The sequence below is a fragment of the Callionymus lyra genome, chromosome 9 (assembly GCF_982586985.1).
Source record: "Callionymus lyra chromosome 9, fCalLyr1.hap1.1, whole genome shotgun sequence".
NCBI classification, from domain to species: Eukaryota; Metazoa; Chordata; class Actinopteri; order Syngnathiformes; family Callionymidae; genus Callionymus; species Callionymus lyra.
Genome location: NC_141826.1, coordinates 6,142,445 through 6,161,642, shown reverse-complemented (window position 1 = coordinate 6,161,642; position 19,198 = coordinate 6,142,445). Strand labels below are relative to the sequence as shown.

General features: G+C 38.2%; 1 pseudogene; it reads right to left on the bottom strand.

Annotated features, from left to right (window-relative positions):
- Positions 1 to 5,928: 5,928 nt before the first annotated feature.
- LOC148071573 (tumor necrosis factor alpha-induced protein 2-like) lies at positions 5,929 to 11,459 on the bottom strand (annotated as a pseudogene).
- Positions 11,460 to 19,198: the final 7,739 nt, after the last annotated feature.

Here is a 19,198-nt window from a genome sequence, read left to right as displayed (position 1 = left end):
CATTTATATTTATAATATCTCTTGCTGTTTTAATAAACATGTCAAAGTAATTAAGTTAATGCGTAATTCAAACGACTCATATACATTTAAATTACATTAAAAGTATATATGCCATATATATATGGTATATATATACCATCTCTAGCCTCAAATCTGCAGGTGGCGTAGTTTAAAGTAACTTACTACTTCAACCAGGTGTCACCTCTCAGTGTCTACTCTCTGTGTCATCTCTCCCTGAAGCCCATCAACTTCCATCTCTCTGCCTCTGCACTACCACTTAGTCTGAAGCAACATGAAAATATTACTGTTTATAAATATACAAATATGTACATAGTTCACATTTTTTATGGTCTTCAGTTTTCCCATGGAATTATAATAACAGCGAAAGCTGCTCTGTTTACAAAGTTATCCCATCCTTCCTTGTGACAAAAAAGTCACCTGATCAAAATGCATTCTGTAAGAAACTGACAGTTTTTTCTTTTTTCCTCATATTCCTCATCAAATGACTGATGCAAAAAAAAGAAGGAAAACATTGGGACATCATTCATTGATAGTCAACTCACCTCCGCTTTTGCTCATCAACTTTCATCTCTCCCAGTAACTGTTGTTCCGCTTTGTCTAGACAAACAAACCATGTCTTTTAATCACTAAAAAAACTGTTATTATAATTCCATGGGAAAACTGAAGACCATAAAAAATTTGAACTATGTACATATTTGTACGTTAATAAACAGTAATGTTTTCATGTTGCTTCAGACTAAGTGGAGCGGAGTGCGGAGGCAGAGAGATGGAAGTTGATGGGCTTCAGAGAGAGATGTCACAGAGAGTAGACACTGAGAGGTGACACCTGGTTGACGTAGTAAGTTACTTTAAACTACCCCACCTGCAGATTTGAGGCTAGAGATGGCAACACCGAGCAGCAAGCTGTGTGTGTCCGTTATTTAGCTAAAGGGAGTGTGAAGGAGGCCTTTATTGTGTCGACGTGATATAAAATGCATCAGACCTTCGGTAAGTATCACCTTTTCCAATTGAGTCCATCTTAGTTCTGCTTTAGGCACTTTTTTGCTAAAAAATCCCACAACTGATCCAACGTCACTCAACACACATGTCAATAAAAACTACTTTTAATGTGATTTTGAATGTATATGAATCGTTTGAATTACGCAATAACTTTATTACTTTGACATGTTAACTAAAACAGCAAGAAATATTATAAATATAAATGTATTTATTTGTACAAGTAGGAAAATAATTGTACAGTCTATTACCCCATATCATTGTTAGTAACATTCCAATAATACACGTTGCCTAGAAAGTGTTGTTTCAACAGTTAAGGTTTATGTTTTAATTTTGGTTAAAAAATATTTGATCTGAAACTTATTTGTACTTATTTATCAATAAAGATCCACTGTATGTGTTTATTTACTGTAAATGGTCAATTTCCCCAGTATTAGGTTGAAATAAACTATAAAGACTGTAAGTGTGTCAAAATTAATTCAAGTTGATTACTTTAAAATAAAAAAACAACATTAAACAAGTCATGTGATTGAATTATTAGCCTAATATATTTTCAAAATGACGTGAACTGTAATAATAAATATTTATCCATTGTTTTTTGTGTTAATCCACATAATATTTAGATTTTTATCAGTGGATTGGATCATAAACAGCCCATAATAATGCACCTGACAACATATACTGCATTTCTAGCTGCTCTCAACTGTTTGTTCATTAAGTGTTAAATATAAACCTTGTCAAATTAGCACCTTACACTTTAATTTATGAGCCATTGGCAATATATTTTAAATTTCTTTTTCTGTCTTCATCTCAGGTTCAACAGAGTATTTTACACCTTGTATCTCCAGACGTCTGAAGAAGGTAAAGACACGTTTCTGCTCAGAGTATTTATTAAAGAATTATAAATGACATTTTCAAACTATTACACGGATGATTTCCACGATGGACTTCGTTGTTCCGAATCCGAGCAGTTTCTCTCCGGCGTGGACCCTCAACGCTCCAGGAAATATTCGGGGATCTTCCGTCAGATTCCAACTCTGCTCCTCAAATTGACTTTGAGGAGTTGATGAAACTCCTCGATGAAGTCGAGGCCCTGGAGTCACCGGTGCTGTCGGAGAACACTGTCGGGCAGAACTATCCGGTCCAGACAGGAGGGAGATGGATCGACGGTGGCGCTTGTTTGACGACCTGTTTTCCTGTTTATACAGTGGCGGAAGTTGTCGTCGCAGGACAAGGATTTCTACTATCAGATGATGAAGATCCTAAGGAGGAAATAAAAGTCATTGACACATTTGTGGATCAACAGTTCAAAGGGATGGAAGTGAAAGATGATACGAACCTTGAAAAGCATCTACTAGCTGTTCAGACTGACGTTCAAACTAAGCTTGTGAGACTGACGCCAGAAATGGAATCAGGAGCGGCGGGTCATCTGCTCGACCTTCACCACCGGCAGATTTATATCCACCTCCAGGATCTTCTGCAGGAGAGCAGCAGCACCCAGAACAGCACCAAAAAAGGAATATGATTAAAAACAAGATTCAATTTTCAGGTTTCATGGTAAATGGATAATTAAGTAAATACAAAACAGAAAATAGACATTTCTTCTCAACAAAAACAACTTTTACCTCATGTTTAGTTATTCTTATTTTATGAAAAAAAACATTTGGATCTTCAATCGGTTCTAATTTGTTGTGTTCCTGTTTGGTTTCTCTACTTAAAATTGAAAATGAAGTAATTTTACATTTTTAATCTATGTTTGCTGCAGCCAAATGATGTAAAAATGTGTAATAGATACATAAAAACTTTTTACCGAATACGATCTTTCCTCACATGTTCTTTTCGAGCTTCTCAATGATTATTAATAATAATGATCTTTATGGACATAACACGTTTCAGACTGAGAGTAGCGACATTATTCTTTAAATAATAGTAAAAAACAAACATTATTTAACAATAAGAAACAGCACCAAAAACATTAATATAATAAAAAACAAGATTTAATTAAGTAAATTGGGTTTAGACTTTGGCGTCACACCGAGGTACTGCCCCCTGCTGGACACCATTTGAAAAACAAAACGGAAAACTACTCCTAAATAAGTTGTTTTCGAGTAATAATGAAAAATTCAATTACAATCGCTGTTTATTAACTAATCTTTATCTACTAGGTTCTGGTAGTGAGTGATACATGGGCGAAAAATTAGGTGAAATAAGGCGGCATTAGCTTAGCTACATGCTAACGTCATGCTACAGAGGTTGGATTAAATAAACGAATAAGCTTCGAAAATAATAAGCCAAATTGATAGATTTATTAAACCATATCGACGATAGTGAGATGTTTATTTCCCCGTGTAGCGACACAAGGATCTCAACAGGATAAAAAGGTTGTCGTGGTCAACGTTGACAAGTGTAACGGCTAGTTTTAGTGTTAGCCGCGTGACAAGTACAACCTTGAATCAAAAACTTCGAAGAGAAGGTAACAAACAAATCTTTTAAGAAATGAAACAAATAAACAACAAAAAACGGTCACTCACGGAACATCGAGTCCTCACCGATGTACGAAAACATGCCGGCGATGACACCTGCAAGTGGACGAACGCTCGCTTCTGATTGGCTGACACCTGAACCTGCGTCAATGATGACGTACACGAGGCCTTTAATGCGTCTTTATCGAAGCGATATAAAAGGTAATTTCCACCTGGATTTACCGTATTTCGCATCGGACCTTCGGTAAGTATCACCTTTTCCAATTGAGTCCATCTTAGTTCTGCTTTAGCCACATTTTTGCTAACAATCCCACAACTGATCCAACGTCACTCAACACACACGTCAATAAAAAATACTTTTAATGTAATTTAAATGTAAATGACTCGTTTGAATTAGGCAGTAACTTAATTACTTTGACATGTTAATTAAAACAGCAAGAGATATTATAAATATAAATGTATTTATTTGTACAAGTAGTACAATTATTGTACAGTTTATTACCACAGATCATTGTTAGTAACATCACAATAATACACGTTTCCTAGAAAGTGTTGTTTCAACAGTTAAGGTTTATGTTTTAATTTTGGTTTAAACATATTTTATCTGATCAATAATCTGTTGTACAGATGATTTCAACAATGGACCTCGTCACTATCGATCTGAGCAGCTTCTCGTCCGAGTGGACTGATCCCAGCACGGAGTCGGACACAGTCCACTCCACGTTCCTGTCCATGATCGGGGACCTTCCGTCTGCTCCTGATTTGGACTCTGCTGCTCAAGACGATCTGCTCTTGCTCAAACTCATTGAAGAGGTTGATGTCGAGCAGTTAGAGAAAGACTTGACCTCAGAGTTCAAGATGACGACGGCCCCTGAAACCCACCCCTTCCAATGTGGAGCCACGACGGTTCCATCGTTTGGACGAGTGCTGTCAGAGAACACACTAAGGCACTACCATCAAGTCCCAGCTGGGTTGACTTGGGTCAACAGTGGAGTCCCCCCAGGGTTCTGGGTTCAGCCGCGACCAGCTGTGGAAGTCATGAGCCCGCTCGTCTTTTTGTTAGTGTCACACATGTTCATATCCAACTCCACGTCTTAAATATCGTCTTGAAATTAACTTTCCTTTTCATTCTAGCAACAATCAGAACATCAGGTCGACCTCCAGCTGCGCTCCTTCTCCACCTCAGGCCTGCTCTTCCACGTTAGTCCTCACGTTTGATTCATCTAAATGCACACTTAACTCATAACATAGATCTAATGGCAATGATATGATGTTCCACCAGATGCTGTGGGGCCAGACCGTACGTCAAGAGACCAGCGAATGCCTTCATGGTTTTCATGAGGGAGAACAGGCAGATGGTAAAAAACACCATGAAGCCGAAAGATAGTGCCGAGACCAACACCATCCTGGGGCACATGGTGAGTGTCTAGAACACAGCCAGATTTGAACAAGTCCGAAAAGCTCTTGTTTGACGACCTGTTTTCCCTGTTTCTACAGTGGCGGAAGTTGTCGTCTCCAGACAAGGATTTATACTATGGGATGGCAAAGGATGAGAGAAGAATCCACGCCGAGAAACACCCAGACTGGTCGGCGGGCAATAATTATGTAAATAACTTTATTTTCTCTCTTTCTCTTTTGGTAAGTGTTTTGTTAATCTTTTTGTTTCTCTGTGTGCAGGGAAGGAAACACAAGAGGGAGAGAAAGAAGAAGAATCTTATCATCTAAAGCCGCCGTTTTAACTGCTGTACATATGTTGAGTGTATATAAATTATTTTTAATCAAAAAGTCTTTTTGAATGCAGCAGATGATGTTGTCTACATCAGGGCTCGACAACCTTTATTGTGTAAAGAGCCATTTACGGGTCGTGTCCCGCCAAAATAAAACTCTGTTTGACGGATAAACTGAATCCTAAAAAGCTAATAGTCCTATAAAGTATATTTTACAAAAACAGGAAAACTTATTAAACTTATTAAATTTGAAGGAACACTTGCAGGATATGAGAAATTGTCCCTTTCTCTTGTCCCTTGATTTTAAAAATGAAACGCAAGACAATCCGTTCTCTTTTCTAAAAAAAAAAAAAGTCCACCCTTTATTCCAAACATTTTTAATTTAGAAAAAACATAAGTATTTTCAAATATTTACAATGTACAAGTTGCCTTGTAAACAATACACAACATTTGCAAATATTATATTAAGAAATATACACTTTTATTTTCAAATATCATCCCTTAAAAATATTGTGGCCACATGAGCAAGAACATAAATTAATTACAATTTCAAGGGATTAATCTGCAGTATTTATTGGAATTTGGAATGATAATTTTAAAGAAGAAAACATGAGTAGGGGACACTTTGATTTCTCTTAACGTATCGTTCAGAATACTTTTCACCGTCTGTCGGTCCTCCCTGGAGATGTTTGTCTTGAGTTTCAGTAGAGCGGACACGCGTTTTTCACTGGAAAGAAATGGACACGATTCGATAAATGACAGGTTATTCTAAAATGGCATCGATCTTTTGGTCTGGACTTTATACTCGTCCTGATAAAGTGGGGATACGAGGAGGCCAGTGTGACGACTTGCATCTGTATGGCCGGAACATCCTGGAGGCTCAACACTCCCGCAATCATGTCCAGGTATTCCTTCAGCCAGTTTTCTTTGGACCCCTGCACACACATGTTTTAATAAGCTTTTAATTATCTCTTTGAAAAGTTAAATTAAATGTTTTTTTTATATTGAAAAGTTGAATTTATTTTAATTGAAAAATCTTTTTCAATAATTAGTATATTTAAAGGTAAGTAAGTAAGTAAGTGTTATTTGTAAAGCGCTTTTCGAGGCTAGACCATGAATAGCTCTTAAAGTAAGAACCAGAAATTTCAAATTGATCTTGAAAGAAACTGGCAGCCATTGAGAAACTGACAGCCATTGAAGAGTTTTAAGGATTGGAGAAATGTGAGTTCTTCTACTAGAGTGGGTCAGAATTCTTACAAAAATGTATTGCATGAAACCAAACACACCCTGTTTCATTTTACAATATCGGTTTTCATGGCATCAATCATAATGTCATCAGCAAAGGGACAATGAAATCCCGCGAGATTCTGGCGATAACTGAGGACGAGAGGATACACTCAACATATAAAGGTCATTTATATTATAGTTCAATTGGTAGCCTTTTAAATAACTATAAATATAATGAATGTTTATGTTTTGTTTAGGCTACGATTAAAAATAAAAAAAGAAATCAAAAAATGTATTTTTGAATTATTGGAATTAAAATATCAAACTCTACAGTAAAAAAACAATTAATTAATTTTGAAAGTATTCAAAAAATTGTAACCACAAAATCAACCTTTCGATATATACACATTATTGAATTCAATTATTTAAAAGAAACAATTAAATGCTTAAACAACAACATTTCAATAAAAACAAGTTTAAGGTTAAATTCAACATATTCTAATGTCACTGAACTACGTCCATAGTTTCACCACAGTTTCTCACCTGATCACTGAACCAACGTTGTAAAGTGTCGGCGTCGCTCGTCACTCTGTCGAAGGCCTCCTGCTGCTGAGCCCGACTCCTCAGCTTCACGTCTCCCTTCAGCAGCCGTCTGACGTATTCCACCGTCACCTCCTGGTGCAGCTGTCCGATCAACTCCTGAAGACACGGATCATGAGTCTTAGCTCGTGAAAACCTTTTTTTTTTTAGCTCTTTTTTATTACCTGGTGAGAAGATTCAGGGGATGATCATCTTGTCGAACGTTGACGAGTGCAGCCAATCGTGGGTTCCAAGCTTTCTGTGGTTTGGCTGGGGCGACACAAGTGATGGATTTTTATTTTGATCACCTGTACGTCTGTTATTGACACTCACCTTGAGCGCCTGGTGGACCGGGCTCAGTAGGAACTGGTGCGCCGATTGTTTCATGTCGGCCAGGACGCTCATGCATCTCTCTCGAACGTCGTCCAGGATCATGGAGCTCTTCTTCAAAATAAAATCCCTGCAGACACATGACAGTTGAGTCACATGACCACCTCGCGGTCACACCCTGAAGTCGGAGGCTCCACCTGAATTGTTGAATCCATCCGAGGTTGGCTTTGATGAACGGTTTTCTGCTCCACTTGTTTTGCTTCATGACGTCCTCCTGGAAGTCCTTGAAACTAAAACATTAATTCATTTGAATCTTTTTTCTTTTGACGTGAGAGACGTTACCTGCACAGCGAGTCGCTCAGTTCAAGTTATACACTGGACCTTCTCTCTATCACCCACGACCATTCCCGCTGAGGTCAGCATTCCGTTGATGAGCTGAAGTGTGAAAATGAAGTCATGGTTTGAAACGTTACCGCTACTAGATTTAGCCAAAAGAATCCTTTTTTTTCAAATACCTGAATGATGTCATAGGACATGGTGAAGCTTCCGTCCTTCTTTGTCGGCTCGCTTTTCCACGATTCCCTCGCTTCCGCCAGGACTTGACTGATGAACGTCGTCATCTCTGCCTGATCAAACCAAAAAAAGCTTGATACGTTATCAATCACGAGTTATGATTAAATCCTACAATCTTAGGTGTATAAATAGAAAAGTGTTAAAGATCAACCGAGACATCTTATCTATAAAAACATTTGTTCCAAAGGTTGTTAAAGTCATAATACGTAAGTTTGAAAAAAAAAATGTTGGCTCCCCCTGTGTCAGAAAAATATAACTGCAATGCTGTCAAATCAGTCAACCATGCCTGTTCAAAATGACAACAATCGAACAGAAAATACATTTGAAAAAAAAAGGTTTTAAGAAAGAACTTTTTTTTAAATACTTTTTTAATTTGTAGGTATTTTAACTGTGTATTGTTTTGTTGTTTAAGCGCTTTGTGACCCTGGTTTATGGAATAGGGAAATTCAGATTTTTTAATTATTGGAATCAAAATATCAAACTCTATATGTAAAAAAAACAATTCATTAACTGTGAAAGTATTTTTAAAAATGTATTAAATAATTCAATAACTTTGTGTAGTTTTGTCTCTCAGGACAAACCTGATGATGAATGAATAATGAATGGAAATTACTTTTGTCTTGCCCATCAAAGTTGTCTTCAATGAAACGATTCACTAGTTACTAAATTAAGTCATATTGTAAGGGGTGGAGTCAATTTATACAACTTATATTTATAATAAACAAATGGTAAATTACATGTTTTTTCTTGTCTTGGCCACCTGAAACAAAATAACAATGCTTGGAAAATGTTTGTTTTTTTATCTTATTCTTCAATAATGTTTTACAAGCTTATATTACTGTGTAGTTAATGTGTAAATATACCTGTTGTTTGCTCAGGTACTGCTCCTGCAGCGACGCCACCATGTGGTCAGGCAGCAGACTTCCTAGACCTTCAAAGTTGATCTCTGGCGCCAAAAGAGGGTTCTTAAACAGTCTTATAGAATAAGAAGATTATATTGATAAATATAAAATCACTTTTGTCTTGCCCATCAAAGTTGTCTTCAATGAAACGATTCACTAGTTACTAAATTAAGTCATATTGTAAGGGGTGGAGTCAATTTATACAACTTATATTTATAATAAACAAATGGTAAATTACATGTTTTTTCTTGTCTTGGCCACCTGAAACAAAATAACAATGCTTGGAAAATGTTTGTTTTTTTATCTTATTCTTCAATAATGTTTTACAAGCTTATATTACTGTGTAGTTAATGTGTAAATATACCTGTTGTTTGCTCAGGTACTGCTCCTGCAGCGACGCCACCATGTGGTCAGGCAGCAGACTTCCTAGACCTTCAAAGTTGATCTCTGGCGCCAAAAGAGGGTTCTTAAACAGTCTTATAGAATAAGAAGATTATATTGATAAATATAAAATCACTTTAATTTCCAATTAAAAACAAAGAAGGAAGTTCAAGGTAGGAATAGCATTGGTGGGGAGTTGGACGGGCAACTTACCCAGGATAATAGTCAGTGACCCATTGCAGCAGGAACTTGCAGTCCTCATCCCCCAGCCCGAACTCTGCAATCTCCTCCAAGCCTTTGCTCATTTACTGGTGGTACAGCTCGGCATAGAACTGACAGATGTCCATCTCCGGAGGCTAGCAGCTCTTGACCACCTTCACGACCGTCAGCAGGTCCTCCTTCATCTGCAGGCCCATGCTGTGGATCTTCGCCTGGAGGCAGTTCTGCTTCACCGGACTGCTGAGACCGACGGGTTCTCCATTCGCTCCTCCACCAGGCTGGTGAGCACTTGGTCGTGTTGTTGCCTCCATCTGCTCTGCCTCCAGGATGGCGCCGACCCGGCCATTTGATCCACCAGTTGGTCCTGCTCCTCCTGCAGCTGGACTGCTTTCACGGCGGACACTAACACGGCCGCTTCTTGTTCCCCCTTCAGAGACTCTTAGTCTATATGGTCTGGATCACGAGAGTCTCCAGGATTTTCTGGTCCGAAACAAGCTTGAGGACTTTTTTGTCTTCCTCTGATTGACCAAACAGAAGCTTCTCTTTGTCCACCAGCTGAAGTGCTGCCTCGTAAAAGTGAGATTGCTCCAGGTCTTGGTCAAAAGAGACGACTGGAAGAGAAACAAATAAGTGGTTAGATATTGAGCGTTCCTTCTGACCTTTGCTGACTGGCCATATTTTGGGGAACCTCCAACCTCCGGCTGGGCTTCCCTCTGGGATCGGTGGCACGTGTGACGCCGCTGACCTTGACCGGAGCCTCATTCAAGCCGTTTGCTCTGCAGGAAAACCATAATACAGCGTTTAAATGACAAAAGGGTTTTTTCCATTCATACATGATTTTTTCTTACACTTCTGAATATTTTAAGATGCTGAACAATCATTTTTAAGAACAAAAAAACCCATTATTTGCCATTTTTTAACCTCATCTAGAGCCTGATATTTAATTATTGGCACTAAACTGACAAACATTATCAACTTCAACTTCTATCCTCAGCCAGATTTTATGTTAAAATACATTTACATTTACACAGAAATTCAAAACACATTGTTAACGCAAACATCCTACTCACCAGATTTGTTCGTTTTGAGAGGATTCTCTTCCAAGCAGCCTTTGGCTGATGTGAGCTCCTGGAAGTTACAGTCGGGGAAATAACTCTCTGGTCCTCTGAGCGTTGGAGGATTTCTGAGGCTACAGGCTCCTCCCACTTTCCTCCCACCCCTTGCGTGCACACACCCACGCACTCATCGTACTTTCACCTTCACTTTTGTCTCGTTGTTTGCACAAGCATGCTTCTAGTTTTCATGCGGCACCTTCATTCCAGGGCAGCAACATTTGGATGACTTTGCCAGGTGTTATTGTGAATAAAGGTCACAATTTAAATCCAAGTCAAAGTTTCAGGTCAAACAAAAATTCAATTAATTAATTTCATGCAAGGTCAATAAAAAAACTTTTTTTTCAAGATATCTTTGCATTTATTTTCCTTATTATTTTTGATTTATCTTCGTTTTAGCTTCATGTCATTTTATTACTTCATTTTCATTCAAATTTCGTTTTTTATATTGAGGGGCATTTTTATCCGTCTGAGACTCGGTTTAGATCCTCTACCCTCAAAGAAGTTAACCTTGACTTGACTTTTCACTTTGATTTAAAAAATAAATCAAAAGATCTTCATAGTCGTTTCTCCTTTCAACCTTTTAGAAAATGAAAATAAAACGAGACAAAACTGAAAAGATGTTCCACAGTGTAGTCGGTTTCAAAATAACTTTTAAAAAGTGAACAAATATGCAGTGGTGGAGGTTGTTCACCTTGACCCTGAGACAACACAAGGGATACCACAAACACATTTGTTTTAGGGCCTTCGGGGTCACCTTGACCCCCAGACAACACTAGTTCAAATTCCCGTTCTGGAGACTCTAATTATCTCCATGAACAAAATAAAAATCAAATCATAGCTTTTTATCCATTATATTGTAAATCTAAATAAACAAGGATCAAAAATGAATGATTTGAAAATTATACCTTCAGGGTAATATTATTATCATAGTTATTATATTCAAAAGTTAATACATCTAAAATGCACTTTTTATTTTTATTTGACCGAAAAAGAGAAAATATTGTGTATGAAAATATATATTTATTGACTAGTTTCAGTGCTGGAGAAGCTAATAATATGTAGCGGGTCCCAGCAGGGCCTTCGCTGACAGATATGATAATCCTGGAATTACAATGGACATGAACGACACCGGACCACAAGTGCTCATGAACCAAGTCTCTTGGATTATCTTTATTCACATATTTTCATTAAACTGCAATCGTGACTCTTCCTTTGTTCTTTTTCTTTTGCATTAGCAATGGTTTAAAAACCACTTTCAAAGTACATTTACATAAATGTCAATTTTACAATTTTCCTTTGAAAACAAACCATGTCTTTTAATCATTAATCATTTTCTTGTTATCAATCATTCCTTCACTTCCAACATACACCCTTCATTCTTTCATCAAGAATAATAATCGTACATTATGTACAGTAGATGCCATAAGTGAACACTTAATAAAACAAAATGAATCTCTTTTGCAGTTTAACTCGCCAAAACGGTATAACATATTTATTTCTGCGCGTGCTTTCAACCAGGGCGGCTCCTATAACTGGTCTGAACTTCATAGCACACAAATGCACAATTCAGACTCACACACCACACACACACGACTATTTTAACATATTAAATATTACCGCACAAAAGTCAAGGAGTCAAAAGAAAAATACACACAGAAGCATTTAACTACGGCCACGGACGCCATTTTAGTAATCGCCACGATCATGAACCGCAGCACTTTCTATGTTCACACACATAACTGTCATATCAAAAATCCTTATAAACAGTTTAAAGTAAGAGGAATTAAAGAAAGAGTTCTTAACCAACCTGGAATTACAATGGACATGAACGACACCGGACCACAAGTGCTCATGAACCAAGTCTCTTGGGTTTCACTTGTGCGAAGTATTGCCATGAATACCGTCGCCCGCAAGTGCTGCCACCTTGTGTCCGTTTTCTGCATGGCATTGCACATTTATCTTTATTACACCCTCTTAGTGGGACTAAACAACAAACCAAAAAGTGACAGAAAACATTATATAATAATATCTAAACAAAACACTTTTGTGAGTATCACAAATACATTTAAAATCTCACCAAGGATGAAAACTAGATTTGTTAAAATGAATGATGAATATATTTAAATATAATCTTTATGTCAACAATTTAAATAATAAATATCTATATCAATTTAAAAGAGCCAATACTATGATAAAAAGTGGGTTTGTATCCAGACATTTATACTCAACAGTGTCAAAGGTCGAGCCTGGGAGCAGGAAGTTGATGCAGATTTGACAGACAGTCATTGTTGAGAGAGAGAGGCAGGCGATGAGAATCACTGCGTGAGGAAGGTAACGTTAGCCGACAACAACTTGTTAAATATATCATTTGGATTTTGATTTGGGTGGAACTCCTGTATAACTCCTAGATGGATATCAGAAAGTCCGCAGCAGGGATAAAGCAATGAGGAATGAGAGGTAAGTGAAGTCCTAGCTAGCTAGACAACATAAGTGTGTCTTAAGTTAATGCTAAGTTAGCTTTAAAGTCATTCCTTCTATCAATATGTGAATAAAGATAATCCAAGAGACTTAGTTCATGAGCACTTGTGGTCCGGTGTCGTTCATGTCCATTGTAAGTAAGTAAGTAAGTAAGTAATTCTTATTTGTATAGCGCTTTTCCAGACCAGGGTCACAAAGCGCTTAAACAATCAAAACAATATTCAATAAAGTATATATTTTAAAGATCAAGATAAAACTGATAACACAACAGGAGTTCCAGAAAATCAAGGAAAAGCCTGAACAAATAAAAACGTCTTAAGATGTTTATTAAAGGAGTCAGTAGACTCCATCAAGCACAAAGAGAGAGGAAGATTGTTCCAAAGCTTAGGAGCAACAGCCTGAAAAGATTTCTCTCCTCTGGTTCTGAACCTTGTGCGAGGAACCATAAGTAGATTCTGATCCACAGACCTCAGAGCCCGAGCTGGGGTGTAAGGCTGGATCAGATCAGTGATGTAAGGAGGAGCCTGACCATGAATAGTTCTGAAAGTAAGAACCAGAATTTTAAAGTTTATCCTAAAAGAAACTGGAAACCAGTGAAGAGTTTTAAGGATCGGAGAAATGTGAGTTCTTCTACTTGAGCGGGTTAGAATTCTCGCTGCAGAGTTCTGAATCAACTGCAGGCGAGACAGCTCCTTCTTGTTAAGACATGGAAACAAACTGTTACAATAGTCCAGACGAGAAGAAACAAACGCATGGATTACAAGCTCCAGATCATGTTCCGACAACATTTTCCTAAGTTTAGAGATTTTTATCAGTTGAAGGAAACAGTTTCTGGTTCCAGGATTATCATATCTGTCAGCGAAGGCCCTGCTGGGACCCGCTACATATTATTAGCTCCTCCAGCACTGAAACTAGTAAATAAAAATATATTTTCAAACCCCATATTTTCTCTTTTTCAGTCAAATAAAAAAAAAGAAGAAAAAGTGCATTTTATGTATGATGTATTCATATATTTAATTTAACTTTTCAAAGAGATAATTAAAAGCTTATTGAAACATGTTTGTGCAGGGTTCCAAAGAAAACTGGCTGAAGGAATACCTGGACATGATTGCGGGAGTGTTGAGCCTCCAGGATGTTCCGGCCATACAGATGCAAGTCGTCACACTGGCCTCCTCGTATCCCGACCTCAGGTACCAAAATACAAACTTTATCAGGACGAGTATAAAGTCCAGACCAAAAGATCGATGTCATGCTAGAATAACCTGCCATTTATCGAATCGTGTCCATTTCTTTCCAGTGAAAAACACGTGTCCGCTCTACTGAAACTCAAGACAAACATCTCCAGGGAGGACCGACAGACGGTGAAAAGTATTCTGAACGATACGTTAAGAGAAATCAAAGTGTCCCCTACTCATGTTTTCTTCTTTAAAATTATCATTCCAAATTCCAATAAATACTGCAGATTAATCCCTTGAAATTTTAATTAATTTTTGTTCTTGCTCATGAGGCCACAATATTTTTTTTTTTAGAAGAGAGAACGGGTTGTCTTGCATTTCATTTTTAAAATCAAGAGAAAGGGAAAATGTCCCATATCCTGCCCGTGTGCCTTCAAATTGAAGTTTTATTAGTTTCCTTGGTCTAAAAATCAAGTTCAAGTCTGTCTTTTGGAATATCTTACTGCTCAAAGCACAGTCTTATTAAAAAGGGAAAATACATAAGGTTTAAAATATTGCTTCTGGCGCCGCCAAGTGTCCCTAAAGTGTAGCTGCCGGCCACAACATACTATGCATTTGTTTACAAAACAAGATAAATTCTCTTGTTGAGTCAGTTTAAAAGATTATCATTAAGAAAAACAGGAGTTCTAATGTCATGTGCCGAGGTGTCAAATGAATGTTGTTATTGACGCACCGTTCTAGAACAATACCTGGACGTCATCAATGTAAGATGTACTGCCTTCTCAGCCAACTTGTTTCCTTGTTTTTATTTACTATGAATGATGGCTGAACCGAGACGAGTTGGCGAAGACTTCAGAAGCAGAAGTTACTGTAAACACGTCCGCTGAGAATCACCGCTGCAGGGAAAAGGAGGAGAGGAAAAGCCCTCTGAAGGACAGGGAATGGCCCCACATTCCAGTCATGGTCCATAAAAATAGTTTCCTATTTATTTTATTAATTTATCTTAAAATATGACAGTCCTGGATTAAGAGTTAGCCACTTAGCATTTAGCTTGCTAGCTCTTTATACGGGACCTCTGTTGAACTTTTAGTGTATATTTAAACTCATAAACGAGGGAAACGTCTACTTCTTTGTAACAAGATGGCCCCAGATTTCTCTTTTAATTTCTGCATAAAGAGTATAAAGAGTTAAACTTTCAGACACATGCTACATGTTTAAAACAGACCATTTATTAGTTCATAATTTTCTTTCCTGTTTTTGTAAAATATACTTTATAGGACTATTAGCTGTTTAGCATTCAGTTTATCCGTCAAACAGAGTTTTATTTTGGCGGGACACGTCCCGTAAATGGCTCTATAAACAATAAAGGTTCTCGAGCCCTGATGTAGACAACATCATCTGCTGCATTCAAAAAGACTTTTTGATTAAAAATAATTTATTTACACTCAACATATGTACAGCAGTTAAAACAGCGGCTTTAGATGATACGATTCTTCTTCTTTCTCTCCCTCTTGTGTTTCCTTCCCTGCACACAGAGAAACAAAAAGATTAATAAAACACTTACCAAAAGAGAAAGAGAGAAAATAAAGTGATTTACATAATTGTTGCCCGCCGACCAGTCTGGGTGTTTCTCGGCGTGCATTCTTCTCTCATCCTTTGCCATCCCATAGTAAAAATCCTTGTCTGGAGACGACAACTTCCGCCACTGTAGAAACAGGGAAAACAGGTCGTCAAACAAGAGCTTTTCGGACTTGTTCAAATCTGGCTGTGTTCTAGACACTCACCATGTGCCCCAGGATGGTGTTGGTCTCGGCACTATCTTTCGGCTTCATGGTGTTTTTTACCATCTGCCTGTTCTCCCTCATGAACACCATGAAGGCGTTCGCTGGTCTCTTGACGTACGGTCTGGCCCCACAGCATCTGGTGGAACATCATATCATTGCCATTAGATCTATGTTATGAGTTAAGTGTGCATTTAGATGAATCAAACGTGAGGACTAACGTGGAAGAGCAGGCCTGAGGCGGAGAAGGAGCGCGGCTGGAGGTCGACCTGATGTTCTGATTGTTGCTAGAATGAAAAGGAAAGTTAATTTCAAGACGATATTTAAGACGTGGAGTTGGATATGAACATGTGTGACACTAACAAAAAGACGAGCGGGCTCATGACTTCCACAGCTGGTGGCGGCTGAACCCAGAACCCTGGGGGGACTCCACTGTTGACCCAAGTCAACCCAGATGGGACTTGATGGTAGTGCCTTAGTGTGTTCTCTGACAGCACTCGTCCAAACGATGGAACCGTCGTGGCTCCACATTGGAAGGGTTTGGTTTCAGGGGCCGTCGTCATCTTGAACTCTGAGGTCAAGTCCTTCTCCAACTGCTCGACATCAACCTCTTCAATGAGTTTGAGCAAGAGCAGATCGTCGTGAGCAGCAGAGTCCAAATCAGGAGCAGACGGAAGGTCCCCGATCATGGACAGGAACGTGGAGTGGACTGTGTCCGACTCCATGCTTGGATCAGTCCAATCGGACGAGAAGCTGCTCAGATCGATAGTGACGAGGTCCATCGTTGAAATCATCTGTACAAAAAAAGTCATTTATAATTCTTTAAGAAATATAATTAAATTATAATTAAAACATAAACCTTAACTGTTGAAACAACACTTTCTAGGCAACGTGTATTATGTATTATGGATTATTGTGATGTTACTAACATTGATCTGTGGTAATAAACTGTACAATAATTTTCCTACTTGTACAAATAAATACATTTATATTTATAATATTTCTTGCTGTTTTAATTAACATGTCAAAGTAATTAAGTTACTGCCTAATTCAAACGAGTCATTTACATTTAAATTACGTTAAAAGTAGTTTTTATTGACATGTGTGTTGAGTGACGTTGGATCAGTTGTGGGATTGTTAGCAAAAATGTGGCTAAAGCAGAACTATGATGGACTCAATTGGAAAAGGTGATACTTACCGAAGGTCCGATGCGAAATACGGTAAATCCAGGTGGAAATTACATTTTATATCGCTTCGATAAAGACGCATTAAAGGCCTCGTGTACGTCATCATTGACGCAGGTTCAGGTGTCAGCCAATCAGAAGCGAGCGTTCGTCCACTTGCAGGTGTCATCGCCGTCATGTTTTCGTACATCGGTGAGGACTCGATGTTCCGTGAGTGACCGTTTTTTGTTGTTTATTTGTTTCATTTCTTAAAAGATTTGTTTGTTACCTTCTCTTCGAAGTTTTTGATTCAAGTTTGTACTTGTCACGCGGCTAACACTAAAACTAGCCGTTACACTTGTCAACGTTGACCACGACAACCTTTTTATCCTGTTGAGATCCTTGTGTCGCTACACGGGGAAATAAACATCTCACTATCGTCGATATGGTTTAATTAATCTATCAATTTGGCTTATTATTTTCGAAGCTTATTCGTTTATTTAATCCCACCTCTGTAGCATGACGTTAGCATGTAGCTAAGCTAATGCCGCCTTATTTCACCTATTTTTTCGCACATGTGTCACTCACTACCAGAACCTAGTAGATAAAGATTAGTTAATAAACAACGATTGTAAAACGGATAAAACCGGAGTCCGTTACCGTCGCTCCAACACGACGTCACCTCCGGGTCTTAATACTTTGCTTTATGGAGAAAAAAGGATCAATTCAGAGTGTACGGTCGTTTATTCACCGCTTCAAAACAAACAAACATAGAAACTTTTACGATCGATCGGACTCGCTCTTTGCCGGCAGCTGTACAGGTCAATAGCTCCGGGAAAGACGGTCTCTGGTTATGGGTTGTCTCTACATTTAAGGGAAAGTTTCCTGTCCAGGGGGCGTCTGTTCCGGGCCAGTGGTTCTTTTATGTTAACTCCTGTTTCGAGTCACCTGGAGAGTAACTTCCTTCCTTGCCTGTTGTGTGGGCAAGTTCCTTTGTCTTCCAGCCCCCCTCTTTTGGGTGTGTTCCGTGTTGCCCTTTTGTTTCACGTCCACAGGTGTGAACTGAGCAGACAGACAGTCCTTCATTAAATCGCTGAATAATCTCTAGTCTGTTTCAAGCTACCCTTGACACAGTGTATATCAGTATGAAAGTGAAATGTTGGTTGTGAATGTGTATTTAAACGTTTAAGCTCTTAGATGAGGCTAGTATTTTATACTCTATATTTTGATCATCTTTTTAGCATTAATTTAACTTATGGCGTATACGTATAGTGTAGAATAATTTCCAATCTAACAACTCCCCCTGTTGACGTGGCCTTTACAGGTCACGTCATAAACAAAAAGGTCCAATTTTCTAAGTAAATGGTTGTTCCGCAGCAATATTTTATCATTACTTTATTATTATATTATCTAATATTATCATTTTCCCAATAACATATTATTATCATGTACCTGCACACGCTATATGTATAACCGAAAATATAATCATCTGTCTGTTATGCTTAAAACATTTTAAAACGGTGACACAAGGTTTGGCCTTATTTAGAGGTGGTCTTTCATCATTCTTTCATGTTTCTCATTAGTCCAGTCCGTCTGTTGGTCCGATTGTTCCTCTTTGGTTGTTGGTATGATTGTTCTTCACCAGTCGGTCCGACTGTTCTTCCTCGTAGTCTAGCTGGTCTTCTTCGTCCATGATCCGATTCCAGGCGTGTAGAGGAAAAAACGATCCCAGAAATCCGTCTTCTTCAATCTTCTTCGAGTCCATCTTCTTGAACCTACACACAAACAACCTTCATTCAGGAGTAGCTCTGACCAAAAAAAGTTTTTTATTAATGTAATAGAATTGGGTAATTTCCCCATGTACTTATCCGCTTGTTTTTTCTGATGGGGAATGTGGTTGATGCTTCTGAGTGCCTTTACTCATCCAGGTCAGAAAATCCTGCGTCCACTGATTTTGACCCTGGTTGGAGAGAGTAATATACACGTTCCCTGCCCTCTGCCTGTTACCTGGCAGTATGAGTCGACCACAATACATGTTCTTTTACCCC